Source organism: Phoca vitulina, unplaced genomic scaffold (genome assembly GCF_004348235.1).
Source record: "Phoca vitulina isolate PV1807 unplaced genomic scaffold, GSC_HSeal_1.0 scaffold75, whole genome shotgun sequence".
NCBI classification, from domain to species: domain Eukaryota; kingdom Metazoa; phylum Chordata; class Mammalia; order Carnivora; family Phocidae; genus Phoca; species Phoca vitulina.
Genome location: NW_022589778.1, coordinates 6,034,001 through 6,050,349, shown reverse-complemented (window position 1 = coordinate 6,050,349; position 16,349 = coordinate 6,034,001). Strand labels below are relative to the sequence as shown.

The 16,349-nt window shown below is 35.1% G+C and overlaps 1 pseudogene; it reads right to left on the bottom strand.

Moving 5' to 3' along the window:
* Positions 1–13,917: 13,917 nt before the first annotated feature.
* Positions 13,918–16,349, bottom strand: part of LOC116625254 — a 33,287-nt pseudogene continuing 30,855 nt past the window's right edge.

The window sequence follows — 16,349 nt, the reverse complement described above, 5'->3', positions numbered from 1 at the left end:
GTTGACTCTCCAGCCTGGGGTGTCTTTCCACTTGTACTATGCCATTTTCATCCGGCTCAAAAGGGGCCCATTCTTTGGAGAAATGTCTGTTCATGTCTTATGCCCATTTTTTGACTTGATTATTTGTTTTTTAAGCATGGAGGACATCAGGAGAAGGAAGGGAAAAATGAAGGGACGGGAATCGGTGGGAGAGATGAACCTTGAGAGACTATGGACTCTGAGAAACAAACTGAGGGTTTTGGGGGGGGGATGGGTTAGCCCGGTGATGGGTATTAAGGAGGGCACGTACTGCATGGAGCACTGAGTGTTATATGAAAACTATGAATTGTGGATCACTACATCAAAAACTAATGATGTATTGAATGGTGACTAACATAACATAATATAATAAAATTAAAAAAAAAGTGGCCCATTCTCTAAGGAGTGCTTTTTAAAACTTCCACTTGAGGGCACTGTCTACTTCTGTGGGAATTGGAATACCACAAATGTCCAGTTATATCAAGAACCTTTTTTTGGATGCTTGATTTAATTCATGCCATATTTCCAATGTATTCTGGGGTCGTGTTACTTCTCCTTATTGATTGTTGCCCCAGGCGGATGCCATCCTGACCTATGCTAAGCACTTTATATTAGACATTTCATTCCATTGCATTAATCTTCTCAAATATCTTGAGGGGAATACTTGTCCCAATTTTATAAATGAGCAAATAGCCTGAGAAAGGTTAAGTAATTCTCCCAAGTTGTCCTAACTAGTGTGTGTAATAAAACCCAAACTTAAGCCTCAATCAGTCTAACTACAAAACTAGTTGACATTCTTTCATGGTGTCTCTCTTTTTAATGTATATACATGTTTACAAATATGGGTGTGTATGTATATATATAGATTATACATCTATATGTGCATATATATGTGTACATGGGTGTGTATTTGAGCATTTGTGTATATATTTATAATGTAAGTGTAATTTAAAAATTTAGTGGGCAAATATTATATATAATTATATTTAGACTACATTTTAAGAAGTAAATTTAGATTATACTTTAAAACCAGTCCAAATTAAGTATCCTAATAAAGAAAATACACAGATACAATTGTTTGCCTGCAGAGGAAGTTCTGTTTTCTTGCTGAATAATAATGCAATAAATGTGCTAAAGCAGGGCCAGCACACCCAACTGTTTTATCACATTGTCAAGCTATAATAAAACACCAAGTTACTGTCTAGAAACAAACAATATTGTTATTGTTACCAAGAGTTGCTTTAACTAATAGGAAAGCATCCTGGCCCATTTAATAGGTGAGTTTTCCCCCCCATTTCTTGTAAAATTGAATTAGGTAAAAACTATAATATTATTTGTGTTTATAGAGAATTAGTTCCTGGAGCAGACTAAGCCACTAATTCACATAAAGTTAACTATTTCCCAACGTAAGTAAAAGCAAAAGACATAGTATGCGTTATTATTCCATTTGTATGCAAATATGTAAAAATTCCTCCAGGTAACCTGGTTGGTATTTGCCACCTCTCCTTTTTTAAATGGTGCCAAATCGAATGCTCTTTTTTCAAAATTTTCAAACTTGAACAATCTTATTAACAGAAAGGTGACTGAGAAGAGCATTGAAATAATTATCACAATAATTATCACTTGAGCTGTATATAAGTGAGCAGTTTCTTCATAACCAATAATAAGCATTTATCGAATGCTTGTTGTGTCTGGGGCATTGTGCTGAGCAAGTGTGCTGCCCTATTTGAAAGGAGGGCTTCATGTGGGAAGAATAGAAGGTATTCCCCGTCTGAGTTCGGACTATGGGATGAGGAAGGTGGACAGCAGAGAAAGGGTAGGCCCTGACTGAGATGTCCACATTTCTCAAGACTTTGCCTATATGATGCTTTGTTACATGCAATATAGTTAATATGCTCCAGGCATTTCGAGGAGAGAAATGGTCCTAGGTAGCCACAGAATTGCCTTTCTTCCCATGTCTTGGTAGTTTAGCAAGAAGCTTGGCTCAGCAGCTCTGAGTTAGTACAAGCAAATGGCTGATGCTAGAGGCTAAGGGCCCCTCCCATACCTCATCATTTCTAATAGGATCGCTTCTCTTACCAGGAAGCCACTATTGGTTTTTGGTAACCTGTATGTTGCCTGCAGTACTGTTTTGTCCTCTTTTCCTGTATGCAGAGGATTGGGAAGTTAGATTCCTTCTCTGGAGCTTTCCCATGTTGCATGCAATATAGCTCTGCCTGCCCTAAGCACAGCCACCTCTGTGCGACAAACAAGAGTTTAAGAGATTGTGTATGTTCTGCTACTTCTGTGTTTTTTTAATTAAAAGGAACCATCATATTAATGCTGCTGATGGTGCTAATGGTGTGTGTGGTTGTGATCTCTTTACATTGACACATTTATTTATAAAATGCCATGTGTGAGCAGTTAGGGCAAAGACCACCAAATCAGTTATAATTAGAGTCACAACAAAAATAATCTTTTCTTTGAAGTCTGGCCTATCACCTGTGCTCAGAACCAAAGGACCAACTAATTCACAACCTGTGAATTTGTCTGCATAAATATTCCAATGAACTGACTGTTCTGTCCATGCTTGTTGTGAAGGGACATGTTGAAGAACCCAGATTGTGAAACAGACTTTAATTCAGGCAGATCAAAGTGGAAATTTTTTGAGAATACATCAGCAGAAGAGTTAATGTTAGATAATAGGTTATAAATTTTAGCAGTGACCTTTAACACTCCAAGAGCAGGAATTGCCGGAGGCTTGCTACTGTCTGTCGTTGCCTCAAGTTCTAGGTGAACAAGCTTTCATTTGGTCCTCCAGAGGGACTACTGATGAAATCGCTTTGAGAATGTCAGAACCGGATAGAACGTTTCACACACATTACCCCTGACAGGCAGACCTGGTGGGCTGATGTCAAAAACATAAAACCACATCCTAGACTTTTTTTGAAATGCTTTGTCTGTCCCCTCTACAAATATAGAGCCATTTAAGATTAAATTCCTGGCTGAGACCTCGATGCCAGAGGACACGTAGGGTTGATAGCATTGGTCACTGCTGGGGCTTTGAGATGGAGATGTTGTTTTCCAGAACCTGGAGACCAAAAGGGAAAGTTATGACATTTACTTTCCGTAGAGAGAGATATAGTTCTGTGAAAATTTGAAACACAGGGTCAAACCAAAAATAAATATGCAAAAAAAATTGCTTGGATTGTAAAGCCTCTTTGGCAATGACAACCATTTTAGCTCAATGAAATATATAACTGAGTTTTCCCGCCATTTAAAAATGTACTTGTTTAAAAAAATTAAACAACATAAAAAGACATATAATAAAACATAACTGTCTTGCCTCCTTCTCTTAGTCCTTTTTATTAATTTCTTTTGTATACTTCCATAATTTTTTAATGCAAATATAAGCAAATAGGTATTCTATTTTATTTTTATCTTCACCCTCCTTTTATATGATTCGAAAGGTAACACCTTGTTTTATTCATTTAACAATGTATACTGTATATTGTATATTTCCCTATCAAACTCAAAGAGATTCCTTGTCTTTTCCCTTCCTCCCTTTTAAAAATAACTCCATAGTATTTCAGTGTATGGTTGTAACAATTTAAATAGTTTCTCATTGAAAGCAATCTGTGTGGTTGCTAATTTTATGCCATTGCAAACAATGTTGCAATGGATAACTGAATATATGTCATTTTGCTTGTGTACAATTATATCTTTAGGATAAATTCTGTAAAATTGAATCCAGGTAATTTATAGTTTTGAAAGATCTTGCCAAATTGCTCTCTAGGTTAAGCTAATTTTTGGTCTCGGCAACAATTTATGAGCATCTTAACACAGTGTGTTAGAAATATTTTGGTTTTTAATAGATATTTGAGGTATCTGGATAAAAATCATATCAATGAAATTTTGATCTGCATTTCTCTTAAGGAAGTTAAAAACCTCTGTTCAGATGTTTAGGGGCCATTTGTAGTTATTTCTTTTTCTATGAACCATCTGTGCATATACTGTGCTCATTTTTCTATTGGGTCATTTTTTTTTCTTATAAACTTTTTGTAAAGATTTTATTTATTTGACAAGAGCGGGAGAGAGAGAGAGAAAGAGAGTGAGAGAGCTCACAGGCAGGGGGGAGTGGCAGGCAGAGGGAGGGGGAGAAGCAGGCTTCTCGCTGAGCAGGGAGCCCCATGTGGGGCTCAGTCCCAGGACCCTGAGATCATGACCCGAGCCAAAGGCAGACGCTTAACCCACTGAGCCACCCAGGCTCCCCCTCTTATAAACTTTCTTAAGAATTCTTTCTATGTTAGAAAGATTGATATTTTATTTCTGATGTATAACTTTTTCATCTATCTTTTGACTTTACTTAGGGTGATTTTTTTGTTTTGCAGATTTGTTTTTAATTATAATTTTTATATGATAAAATACATTAATCTTTTCTTCTATGGCTTCTGAACTTAGAGTACAAGTTAGAACGTTTCCTAGAAGGGCGCCTGGGTGGCTAAATGGGTTACGCATCCCACTCTTGGTTTTGACTCAGGTCATGATCTCAGGGTCTTGAGATCAAGCCCTGCCCCAGCTTCACACTGGGCATGGAGCCTCCTTGAGATTCTCTTTCTCTCTCTCTCCCTCTACCCCTCCCCACCCTGCTTACTCTCTCTCTTTCTCTCTCTCAAAATAAATAAATAAATAAATAAAATCTTTAAAAAAACACTTCAAAGCAATAAAATAATTGTCCCAAGTTTTATTCTACTGGCTTGATATATATAATAATTATAATTATTAATATATATAATCTTACGAAGATATTAAAATAAAATAAGATATGTATATGTAAATGTAAATAATATAAAAATAAATGTACAGATATAAAATAAAACATAAGAACACAAATAAACTGGGGCACCTAGATGGCTCAGTTGGTTTGGTGTCAGACTCTGGATTTTGTCTAGGGTAGTGATCTTGAGGTGATGGGATGGAGCCCCACGTCACATGCATGCTAAGTATGTATTCTTTCTAGTTTTTAATATTTATTGTTTTTTTTTGTGTGTGTGGCCTAATAATGTTCTACTACTAATATATTTCAAATTTTTGCTTGTATCTCCTGTATTATTTTGTGCTTTAAAAGGTTGTCATATTATGCGGTATGTAAAAGTTAATGACTTTAATATATTCATTGTAATTTGTATTTGTTAGATTTACAAAGTATCCTTTTTAACTTTTTTTTGGACTTTTAATACATTGGCTGGAATTCTAGTTCATCTGATTCATCGATAGTTATATCACAATCCCTATCTTTTCTTTTTTCCTGCATTGTGTGGTTTATACCTTTCACTATACTTTTATTTTCCAAACTTTCTGAATCACTTGTTTTAGCAGTATCTGCACATACGGCACAGAAGTAAGTTCATATTTGTAGTTGGATATGAAGATTGTGTTCTGTTTTTCACTGAGTTATAGACTTTTATGTTTGTTAAAATGGGAGATATATTCGGTTTCATTTTAGCTAATTTTAATAAAATCTTTTGATTTAACAATGACTACATAAATGAATTACCTCTAGTCTGACTTTGAGGCAGAATAGAGAATCACTGGCCTTGGTAGTAAGAAAAACTATGTTGAATCATGTGCTGGCTTATAATAAACCTTTCTGCCTGGAAATTTTCACTCATATTTTATTGGCGCAAGTAAATTATTACCACATTGAAGTTGAAAGCAGAGGGAAGGGGTGAACAATCTTATCTTTGACCTGGAAACATGAGACCAGGAATATTTGTGCATAATTTATGATTACCATCTGAAGTTGTTTGACATTTTGATTTGTGATTTTCAAGCTGACTACATAGGTAGGTTATTTAAGAGGTCTTGGTTTGAGGACTAAAATATACAAGAGGAATATGGTCTAAATACTTTTTGACATTTTCATTCTGTCAATGAATGACTTGTATTATATTCTTTACATCTGTGGACAAAATATATTTTGGATATGGAGAAATTTTGAATTTCTAAAATACTTGGTTAGTGGGAATAGTGATGATTATAACAATGATAACAATGATGGTAATAATAATGGAGAAGATAATGATAGGAAAAATATTGCCTGAGAAATGTAATTGTAGTATGGAAAATGGCAGAACTTCATTTAAAGGCCAATAAGATTTATTTTATGGCACTAGGAGATAATCTTTTTGGAATAACAGCTTGGAGCATTGACCAGAATGCTTTTACTCCTGGTTTATGGAACAATCTCTTTCTTTGGGCTCACTTTCTTACAATACATAATTTATGTTTCCAATTCACATTTTTCTTTTTCTTATTATTGTAAGTACTTTTGTTGGAATTTACTTGTTAGTATTATTTTAAACACAAGAGCCGTTAAAACTGTACATCTACAGCCTTAAAATTTTGGTAACCTTAAATAACACTTTGCATGGTACCTTCACCACAGTAAGTGCTCAAATTTTATTTGTTGAATGATTCCCTGTAAAAAGGAATTTTATGACTGAAGAGGAATTGTACTCTAGGTCTTTTGTCATCTTCCACCTAACAGATAAACCAGCAAAAGAACTAAAATTTCAGAGAAAACATGTTCGTACCTTGTGTTCGCTAATTGAAATTAGTCATAATGAAATTCTGGGTTAGGTCAGACTTATGTAATGACACAGAAAACTATTTTTCTCTAGTGAACCTTAAAGAAACTGAGAGAAAGTATCAATTTGCTATTATTGATTGAGCATTTGATATGTGCCAATAATTTTATCCTATTGATAACTTAATGAAGTAGGAATTGTTATATTTATACCCGTTTTCTGAAGAGAAAACTTTCTTGACTATTCAGCTAGCAAAATAATGGAAGTATGATTTGCACTCAGAAAGTCTAACTCCAGAACCCATTATGTGAGAGATGACCTTGCCACCATGACTGAAAAAGTTTGCATTTTATTCCAAGATAAAATTTACAAAGCTATAAAAAAAGAAACACTATGGGGAATAAGGACCTTCGTGTTCACTTTGTAGGTTTGAATTTATAAAGCTAGCTGTCTGTTTTTTTCCTGTGTGTTTAACATGCAGTAATATCTCAGTGCTACCTTAATTATATACCAATTGCTAAGCTCCTGATAACTAAGAACCTGATTAGTTTAAGGGAGTATCATACTTTTTCACTCACTGAGACTCTAACCTAGTAAATTGATATCTTTTATTGTTTATAAACTACTACATCTGAAAAGATTATATACATTTTATTGCAGATGTAAAGACTGGGGAACTACTGTCAGCTATAGTAAACAGTGGATTCAACTTAATCTTATTAGTCTTTTCATGCCAGAAAAGAGTTAATTTTTGTACATGGTATGAGGTAGGGGTCCAGCTTTATTTTTTGCTTGTGGCTATCTGTTTGTGCCAGCACCATTTGTTGAAGACTATTCATTTCCTATTGAATGGTCTTGACACCTTTGTAAAAAATCAGTTTACCGTAGGTGTTTGGTTCATTTCTGGATTTTCAGTTCTATTCTATTGATCTGTATGTCTGTCCTCATGCTAGTACCATAATGTTTGATTACTGTTGCACTGTTAATCTTGAAATTAGGAGTACAATTCTCCCTTCTTCCTTTCTTCTTTTTAGTTTTGTTTTGGCTATTCTGGGCTTCTTGCAATTTCATATGAATTCTAGAATCAGTTTGTTAATTTCTTTTTTTTTTTTTTTAAGATTTTATTTATTTATTTGACAGAGAGAGACACAGTGAGAGAAGGAACACAAGCAGGGGGAGTGGGACAGAGAGAAGCAGGCTTCCCGCGGAGTAGGGAGCCCGATGCGGGCCTCGATCCCAGGACCCTGGGATCGTGACCCGAGCAGAAGGCAGACGCTTAACGACTGAGCCACCCAGGTGCCCAGTTTGTTAATTTCTAAAACAAAAATCAGCTGGTATTTTCATAGGAATTGCCCTAAATCTGTAGATCAGTTTGGGGTGTGTTGCCTTCTCAACAATGTTAAGTGTTCTGATCCATGAACATGGATGACTTTCCTATTTATTTAGATATTCATTACTTTCTTTCAATAATGTTTTATAGTTTTCAGAAGTAAGATATGAGTTTCTTTGGTTAAATTTATTTTATTCCTTTTGATGTTATTGTAAATAGAATTTTTATTTTCACATTATCTGTTGCAAATATGTAGAAATATAAATGATTTTTGCTTTTTGATATTATATCCTGCAAACTTGATGAATTCATTTATTCTAATAGTTTTTTAGTGGATTCTTTAGGATTTTCTCTGTATAAGATCAGTCTGTCTATGAATAGTTATTGTTTTACTTCTTCCTTTGCAATCTGGATAGTGTTTATTTTTTGACCTGTGAGAACTTCCAGTATAATGTTAAATAGAGGTGGCAAGAGCGGGTACTTAGTGTTGTGCCTGATCTTGGGGATAAATATTCAGGTCTTTCATCATTAAGTATGAGGTTAACTGGGTTTTTTCTAGATGCCGTTTATCAGGGTGAGGAAGTTCCTTTCTATTCCAAGTTTGTGTAGTGTTGTTATCATCCAAGGCATTGGATTTTGTCAAATACTTTTTCTCTGTCTATTGAGATGATGGTGTGATTTTAAAAATTCTCTTAATATTACATACTACATTAATTAATTTTCAGATGTTACACCAGTCTACTGTGACGGGATAAATCCCACTTGACCATAGTGTATAATTCTTCTCATATGTTGTTGGATTCAGTTTGCTAGTATCTTGAGGATTGTGCATCTGTATTCATAAGAAACATTGGCCTATGGTTTCTTCTTTTGTGTAGTTTTCATTTCTTCTTCTTTTCTGCTTTCTTTGCCTAATTTTATTATCAGGGTGATCCCTTTCAAATGAGTTGGGAAATGCTACCTCCTCTTCTGTTCTTTGAAAGAGTGAAGAATTGGTATTATTCATTCTTCTTTGAATGTTTGGTAGAAATCAGCCATATTGGCTTGGGCTTCTTTGTGACTAGTTTTTTTTTTTTTTTTTAAATTATGGACTCAATCTCTTCACTTTTTATAGATCTATTCTGATTGTCTATTTCTTGTTGTGTCAGTCTTAGTAATGTGTGTCTTTCTAAGATTTTCTCTATTCTAAGTCATCTGATTTGTTGATGTGCACTGTTCATAGTGTTCCTTCATACTCCTTTTTATTTATGTTAAGGTTGGTATTTATGTGATGTCTGCTCTTTCATTTCTGATTCTAGCAATTTGAATCTTTCCTCCTTTCCTTTTGGTCAAACTAGGCAAAGATTAGTTAATTTTTTTGTTGATCTGTTCAAGGAACCTGATTTTCTATTCTCTGTTTCATTAATTTCCATCCCAATCTTTTAACTTTTCTCTTGCCTGCTTTAGGTTCAGTTTCTCTCCTCTCCCCAATATCTAAAGTTAGAAGTTTAGATTTTTGATTTGAGATATCTGTTATTTCTTTTTTTAAAATATAGGCATTTATAGCTATAAATTTCCCTCTAACAATTCCTTTAGCTGCATCCCATAAGTTTTGATATGTTGTGTCTTTATTTTCATTCATTGCAGGGTATTTTTGGATTTACTTAATTTCTTCTTTGACCTATTGGTTGTTTGAGAGTGTGTTTTTTGATTTCCATATATTTGTGAGTTTCCTTAATTATTTTTAATGATTTTTAATTTTATTTCACTGTTGAGAGCACATTTTTAGTATTATTTCTATCCTTTAAATGCATTGAAGTTTCTTTTATGACATAGCATATGGTCTATTTTGGAGAATGTCTCATGTGCCCTTGAGAAAAGTATATTCTGTTGTTGGATAGAGTGTTCTACAGATGTTTGTTAGATCTAGTTGTTTTATAGTGTTCAAATCTATTTTTTGGTTGATTTTCTCTTTAGTTGTCTTTATTATTATTGAAGGCAGGATATTGAAGTCTTCAACTATTATTATTGAATTGTCTATTTCTCTCTTCATTTCTGTCACTTTTTGCCTTATATGTTTTGGTGCTCTGTGATTAGGTGCATGTACATTGATAATTGTATATTCCTGTTAGATTGACCCTTTTATCATTATAAAATATCTCTATCTCTAGTACCATTTTTTAAAGTCTATTTTGCTTAATACAATAGAGCTACTCCAGTTTTTCTGTGGGTTGCCCTTTGCATGATGTATCTTTTTCCATCATTTTACTTTTGTGTCTTTGAATTTAAAGTGCTTCTCCTGTAGACAACATATAATTGAATCATTTTTTTAAATCCAGTCTGACAATCTCTACTTTTTGATTGGCTTGTTTTATCCAGTTACATTCAGTGTTATTATTGTTACAGTTGCATTCATGCCAGCTATTTAAAATTTTGTTTTCTATGTGTCTCATGTCTTTTTGTTCTTTTATTTCTTCTTTTGCATTGAGTATTTTCTAATGTAACATTTAAGCTTCACTATTGATTTTCTCACTATACTTTTTGAGCTTTAGTGATAGTTCTAGGGTTTACCATATATATATATATATATTTAAACTCATCAGAATCAGCTTCAGGTTATGCTAGCTTAACTCCAGAAATATATAGAAAATACTACTCCTATGTAACTCTATTTCTTTTCTCCCCTTTTTGTGGTATTATTGTTATACATGTTATATCTATTAATGTTACAAACCCCAAAATACTTTGTATTAATTATCAGTTTAGCATCTTTAGCTATTCCTTTAACCTGTAACATTTTTGCTCTCTTCTACCTCCTCTGTGTTGTTATTAGAAAATATATATTACATATATATAAATAATTATAAATAACATATAAATCACATATGTATAAAAATTGGTTTTTAAAATCAGTTAAGAGAGGAAAGAAGAAAAGAAGTAAGAAGAAAAGAGAAAGAAAAGAAGAAAGTTTAAAAAATATGCAGTAGTAATGTCTTTTACTATTCTATAATTACACCTACTGGTACTCTTTGTTCATATGAATGTGAATTACCATCTGGGATTACTTGCTTTCAGCAAGGCAGTTCTGCTAGAAACAAACAGTTCTGGTATTTTTTTTTTTTTTTATTATGGAAAATCTTCATTTCACCTTCATTTGAGAATAAGTTTTGCCAGATATGGGATTCTTAGTTGACTTTTCTAACCATTGCCTTTTGACTTCTGCTGAGATTTTTAGCTGTTAATCTTATTGGAGTTTCATTTAAGTGATGTTATTTTTTCTCTTGCTGCTTTCAAGATTTTCTCTTTGTCAGCATTTTTAGTAGGGTGTGTCTGTGGATCTTTGTGTTTCTACATGGAGTAAGTTGACCTTTCTAGATGTGTAGGCTATAGTTTTTCAATAAATATAGAAGTTTTTAGCCATTATTTCTTTGAATATTTTTTCTCATTTCTTTCCCTCCTCTCATGATATTCTTATTATACATATTTTAATGTTCTTAATGTTGTCCCACATTTCTCTGAGTCTCTATTCATTTATCTTCATTTTTTTTCCTTCTCTGATTAGCTTGCATAATTTCTGTCAACCCATTTTCAAGTTTGTTAATTCTTTCTTCTGCCATTTCATATCTGTTGTTGAGCCCCAGTGAATCTTTTTTATATCAGTTATTGTACTTTTTAGCTCCATAATTTCCATTTGGTTATTTTATTTTTTATAATTTCCGTCTCTTTATTGATACTGATATTCTTTATTTGATGCAACATTGTCATTATATCTCTTTTTATTTCTTTAATCATGCTTTCTTTTAGTTCTGTGAACAAATTTTCAATGGCTACTTTGAAATCTTTTCTAAGTGGTGTAAGTCTTTCATTGGCTGGGCTGTTGCTGGGCAAGGAGAAAATCTTCCTCCTCCCCCTCCTCTTCCTCCTGGTAGAAAGCATAGGCTTCTCCCTGTTTGAAATGCAAGGTGTGCCTCTTCCTGTTGATTGTGCAATGGGCTACAAGAGTGGGATGGCATGAGAGCTCCCCCTTCTGGCTTCCCATCTCCATTTTAAATGAGGTTTATTGTATTCATTTCCATAACCACAACCTCCATTATTCTTGAGGGCACCCTCAGGTTTAAACTTCTCCATGTGCAGTTGCAAATGAAGCCAGTTCCTCTGGGAGGAGATCAGCAGCCATCTGTTTTACAGTCTGTTCTTCCCCCAGACAAAATCTCTGAGTCAGCGCTCTGGAGCTGGTAGTGGAGATGGTGGAAAGTGTTTCTCTGAGTGACACTCTTGCTCTTGGAGCTGAGTGCTTGGGTCTGTGTTTTGTGGGGTGCAGACAGCATAGAGATGCAAATAGAGAATATGGAAAGCAAGGGGGAACTCTGTGGCATTGGATCAGAATTACAAATATGAGGGTAAACATCATATACACACATATTAATACACACACATCCCTATACATACAGGTTCATTTGTTGGTTTTTCTGGTTCTGTTCTAGTTTTGGAACTTCAGTGAGGCAGAAGAGCTCCTATATAGTTGTAATAGTTGGGCTAATAATATGTGGCTGACTTACTTGATGTATTTTGCATTAAACCAGAGGCAAAAGCTAATTCCTTGCCATAAGACTGTTTTTGCAAACTATATTCCCTTATGGGTGTAGAAGACCAGATAAAAAGCATGAAATTAATTTTTATTAGAGAGGGCAAAAACTATAACCTCTTCCTGATGACTTTTTCGAAGACCACATGAGTAGAGTTTCAAGGTTAAATATAAATTGAATCTTGGAGAAATTGTCAGGTTTTTACAGATACAAATTTTTCTTTTTGTGTAGGGTTGGTGATTTGCATGAATCCCAATTTGGCATATGTTTTTCACTACACATTAATGAACCATTCACACTATATGTGGCAGAAAGCAGTGGAAAATAGAAAGTAATTGACATTAAAATGAAGTTTTTAATCTATGGTGGGTATAGATTTGCATTATTGTCCTTGTATGAAGAATGAAGGTTACTACTTCTTCCTGTCTGATAAATTTTCACATACCTGAGAGAGGGAGAAAGATAAAGAAAGAGAGATAGACAGAAGGAGTATCAAACCAAGTAAAAAAATTTTGTATAAAATTTTGAGGTAATAAAGGGAACTTAAAAAAATCAAATTACTATTGGGGCGCCTGGGTGGTTCAGTCAGTTAAGCATCTGCCTTTGGCTCAGGTCATGATCCCAGCATCCTGGGATCAAGCCCTGCGTCAGGCTTCCTGCTCAGTGGGGAGCCTGCTTCTCCCTCTCTAGCTACCCCCCCCACTTGTGTTCCCTCTCTCACTGTCTCTCTCTGTCAAATAAATAAAATCTTTAAAAGAAAATCAAATTACTTTTTTGTGATATAGTTTATATAAAACAGTGCTTCAAAATGATATATGATACATAATGAATATTATTCATATAATTTCTTAGTTTTGTTTTATTTATTTATTTAATTTTTTTTTTTTACAAGTTGGAAAACCGTTTAATGATCACTCACTAAAATCCATAAGAGAACTTTAAATGTTTACAGGGATAAACTTTTCCACTACTCTTGCTATCACTATGTTCTTCATTGTAGAATATCATAAGTCAAAAGTTTCTGGTTGTTTCATCTACTTAAAACCAGATGGAAGAAATAACCTAAGTCATAGCAACTTCATGCTTCAGTTTGAAACTGCCCAAGCTCTCTTGGAAATGCTTTCTCTCTGAAAGCTGCTTCCCTGTCTAGAAGATGCTTAAGGCCCATGTACCTTTTTTCTTCCAAATAGCCAAGAGACCGTTAAATGCCTCAAAATGCCCAAAGAGGTCCCAATATTTAGTCAAGGCAACTATGAAACAGGTCGCATGCTTTTTAGATATGATGAATATCAGAGTTCTGAGAAAGACATTAAAACCATCATGGAATTCTTGGAGGGCTGAGATATTAAAGCACCAGGGCAAAAGTCTCATGCAATAGGAAGGAGTTTGGAACCAGTATTTCTTCCTTCAGTACGAGGCCTTTGTAGGCTCTGGTCTAGAAGAAGATGATTTTTTTGTGCTTTGAGTTGGGATTGGTATTTGGCCCTTTGACTTGAACCTCCAAACAGCCTCCCTCCTGTGTTTGGGTTGTAGTGGTGGCATTTCTCCCCACTTTTCACACACATCCAATGCTTCTTCTATCACCTCCTTGATGAAAACCCTGTAAATACCAGACATAGCAATAACAACATTCTGAGACACAGGTGCCAGTGATGGACTGGATCAGTCATTCATTCATTCATTCATTCATTCATTTATTTTAAAGATTTCATTCATTTGAGAGAGAGAGAGAGCAAGCAGGAGGAGAGACAGAGGGAGAGGAGAAGCAGGCTCCCTGCTGAGCAGGGAGCCCTTAGTGGGTGTTGGGGAGCTGGATCCCAGGACCCCAGGATCAGGACCTGAGCCAAAGCAGACTCTTAACCGATTGAGCCACCTGGGTGCCTCTGGATCAGCCTTTTAATGGCTGCCAAGGGGAAAGCTGACTGGTGATACATTTCATAAAGGTTCAGTAGCTTCTCAGAAAAAGAAAAAAACAGGATTTATATCTTTTAAATCTCATCTTCACTTTTTGCTTCTTTTCTCTTTTTTCTTTGGTATCTATTTTCATTTTTTTGGCTGCAGGAATAAGTAATGATGAGTCTTCCTTTTTACTGCTGTTAAATCTAGGATGTCCTGACTCTTGAGCTTTCCTTCAGCCGCGGCTTTTTTCTAGTCCCCATCTCCATTCCCATCAGTTTCCTCTGGGATTCCATCTGTAAATGTAGCCCCAGGGCCAGGGGCAGGGGCTGGTTCATCTGACTTTCCTGTCTCTCCACCTTTCTCGGTGGGTGACTGGCAGGCATTATCTATAGTGGCAAGAAAAAGAGGGGAGAGGTCATGGTTCTGTCAGACTCTGGAGTTGGGGGCACGCTTGGCCTCTTAATTTCAAATAAAAATAATCCACATAATATGCTAATCATATGGAAAATGTAAACATACCACATTTGTTGTTGAGTTTATTAGTGCTCAGATATTTCTGCATATCAAAAGAAAAATAGTAAGTAACAATAATTGTTTTTAATACTTACCATGTTCATTGGTTGGAGGAATTAACTTACTTGTTAATCATATTCTGGAAATATTTGGGGCTTATATTTGGAGTAGCAAATTTCTGTCCAGTGGAAGACTCTGGAGGCCTATGAAGTATGAGCTAAGAAAAACAAGGTTGTTCAGTACAAGTATTTCCATGATTAAACCTTTAAAAATGTCAATCAAAATCGAGTTATTATTTCTGAAACTGGAAAGATACAGTGTGGCAAATTCCCCATAGTACATACTCTAAATTTTGCCATTCAGGTGGAACTGTTTGAACACCCACATTTTGTGCTTTACTTTCTTCCTGTTCCTGAGTTCATTCCCTTTTATTTCTATTGGTAGCTCTTAGATTGATCCTCCCTGCTTTGAATAATTCACTATCTAAATAAAAGTAACAACATCAAAGCCTCTCAGACTTAATACACTCCATTCCAGCTTGGGCTCCCACGGGTTGATCTGAAGGAGCCTGAAGAATTAATCACCCAGGATAAGAGCCTCAAGGTTTTCATACATTTAATGCTCAAGTAAGTCACTTTCAGAAAAAAAAAATTCTCTTTCCCTTTTGTTTTTGTGTTTAGTTTTCTAAACACTGTCATTCTGTTTCCACTTCAGCTCCGGATCCCCGGGATGTCTTGGCACCAAACACATGTAAAACAAATAAACACCTTCTTGCACACTCTAACAAGTGTAGCAATTAGTCTCTGAGCACAGCTTGCTCTCCACCATGGCAACTCATTTGGTGCTGGTTGTTATCGTAGGAGAACAACTTTGAATCAGCAACATTTGTTTGATTCTGTAGTTTTCACCCCTGTCTGGGTGGTGGCTTCCTGTACATTCCTTTCAAAATAGCAAGTTCTACACTGGTATGAAATGAGCTGCTACCCAGCATACAACACTTAACTCCTGTGTGTCACCTTGTCACACTTTCATGGAACTTTCAGCAGTGGGTGATCTTCGCTCCATATGGGCTGTAATAACTACTTGCTGTGGTGTGAATTACAGATGAGTTCAGTCTGAGTATTTTTTCCCTTTTCGTTGTATGATAGTATTGGCTTAAAATAGGATTAATAATCCTTGGTATATATTTATAAGCAGCCTGCATTCTGAGATACAAAATAGTATTTGGAAGTACCCAAGTGGTATCTTTAGTGGGTAAGTGAGAAAACACTTGCTTTCATTTTATGTATGCCACAGAGAGGCTAAAGATTTTCTTTGAGTTGGTGCAGAAATTGGAAGGTTGAACATAAAAGTCCCTGTCTGTGGCATTATTTGATATATTATCCTACCTTCCTAAATGATTTTATTTCAGAAATGATGGATTCTTTTTGTGGGGGAGGGGCTAAGGCATGTTAA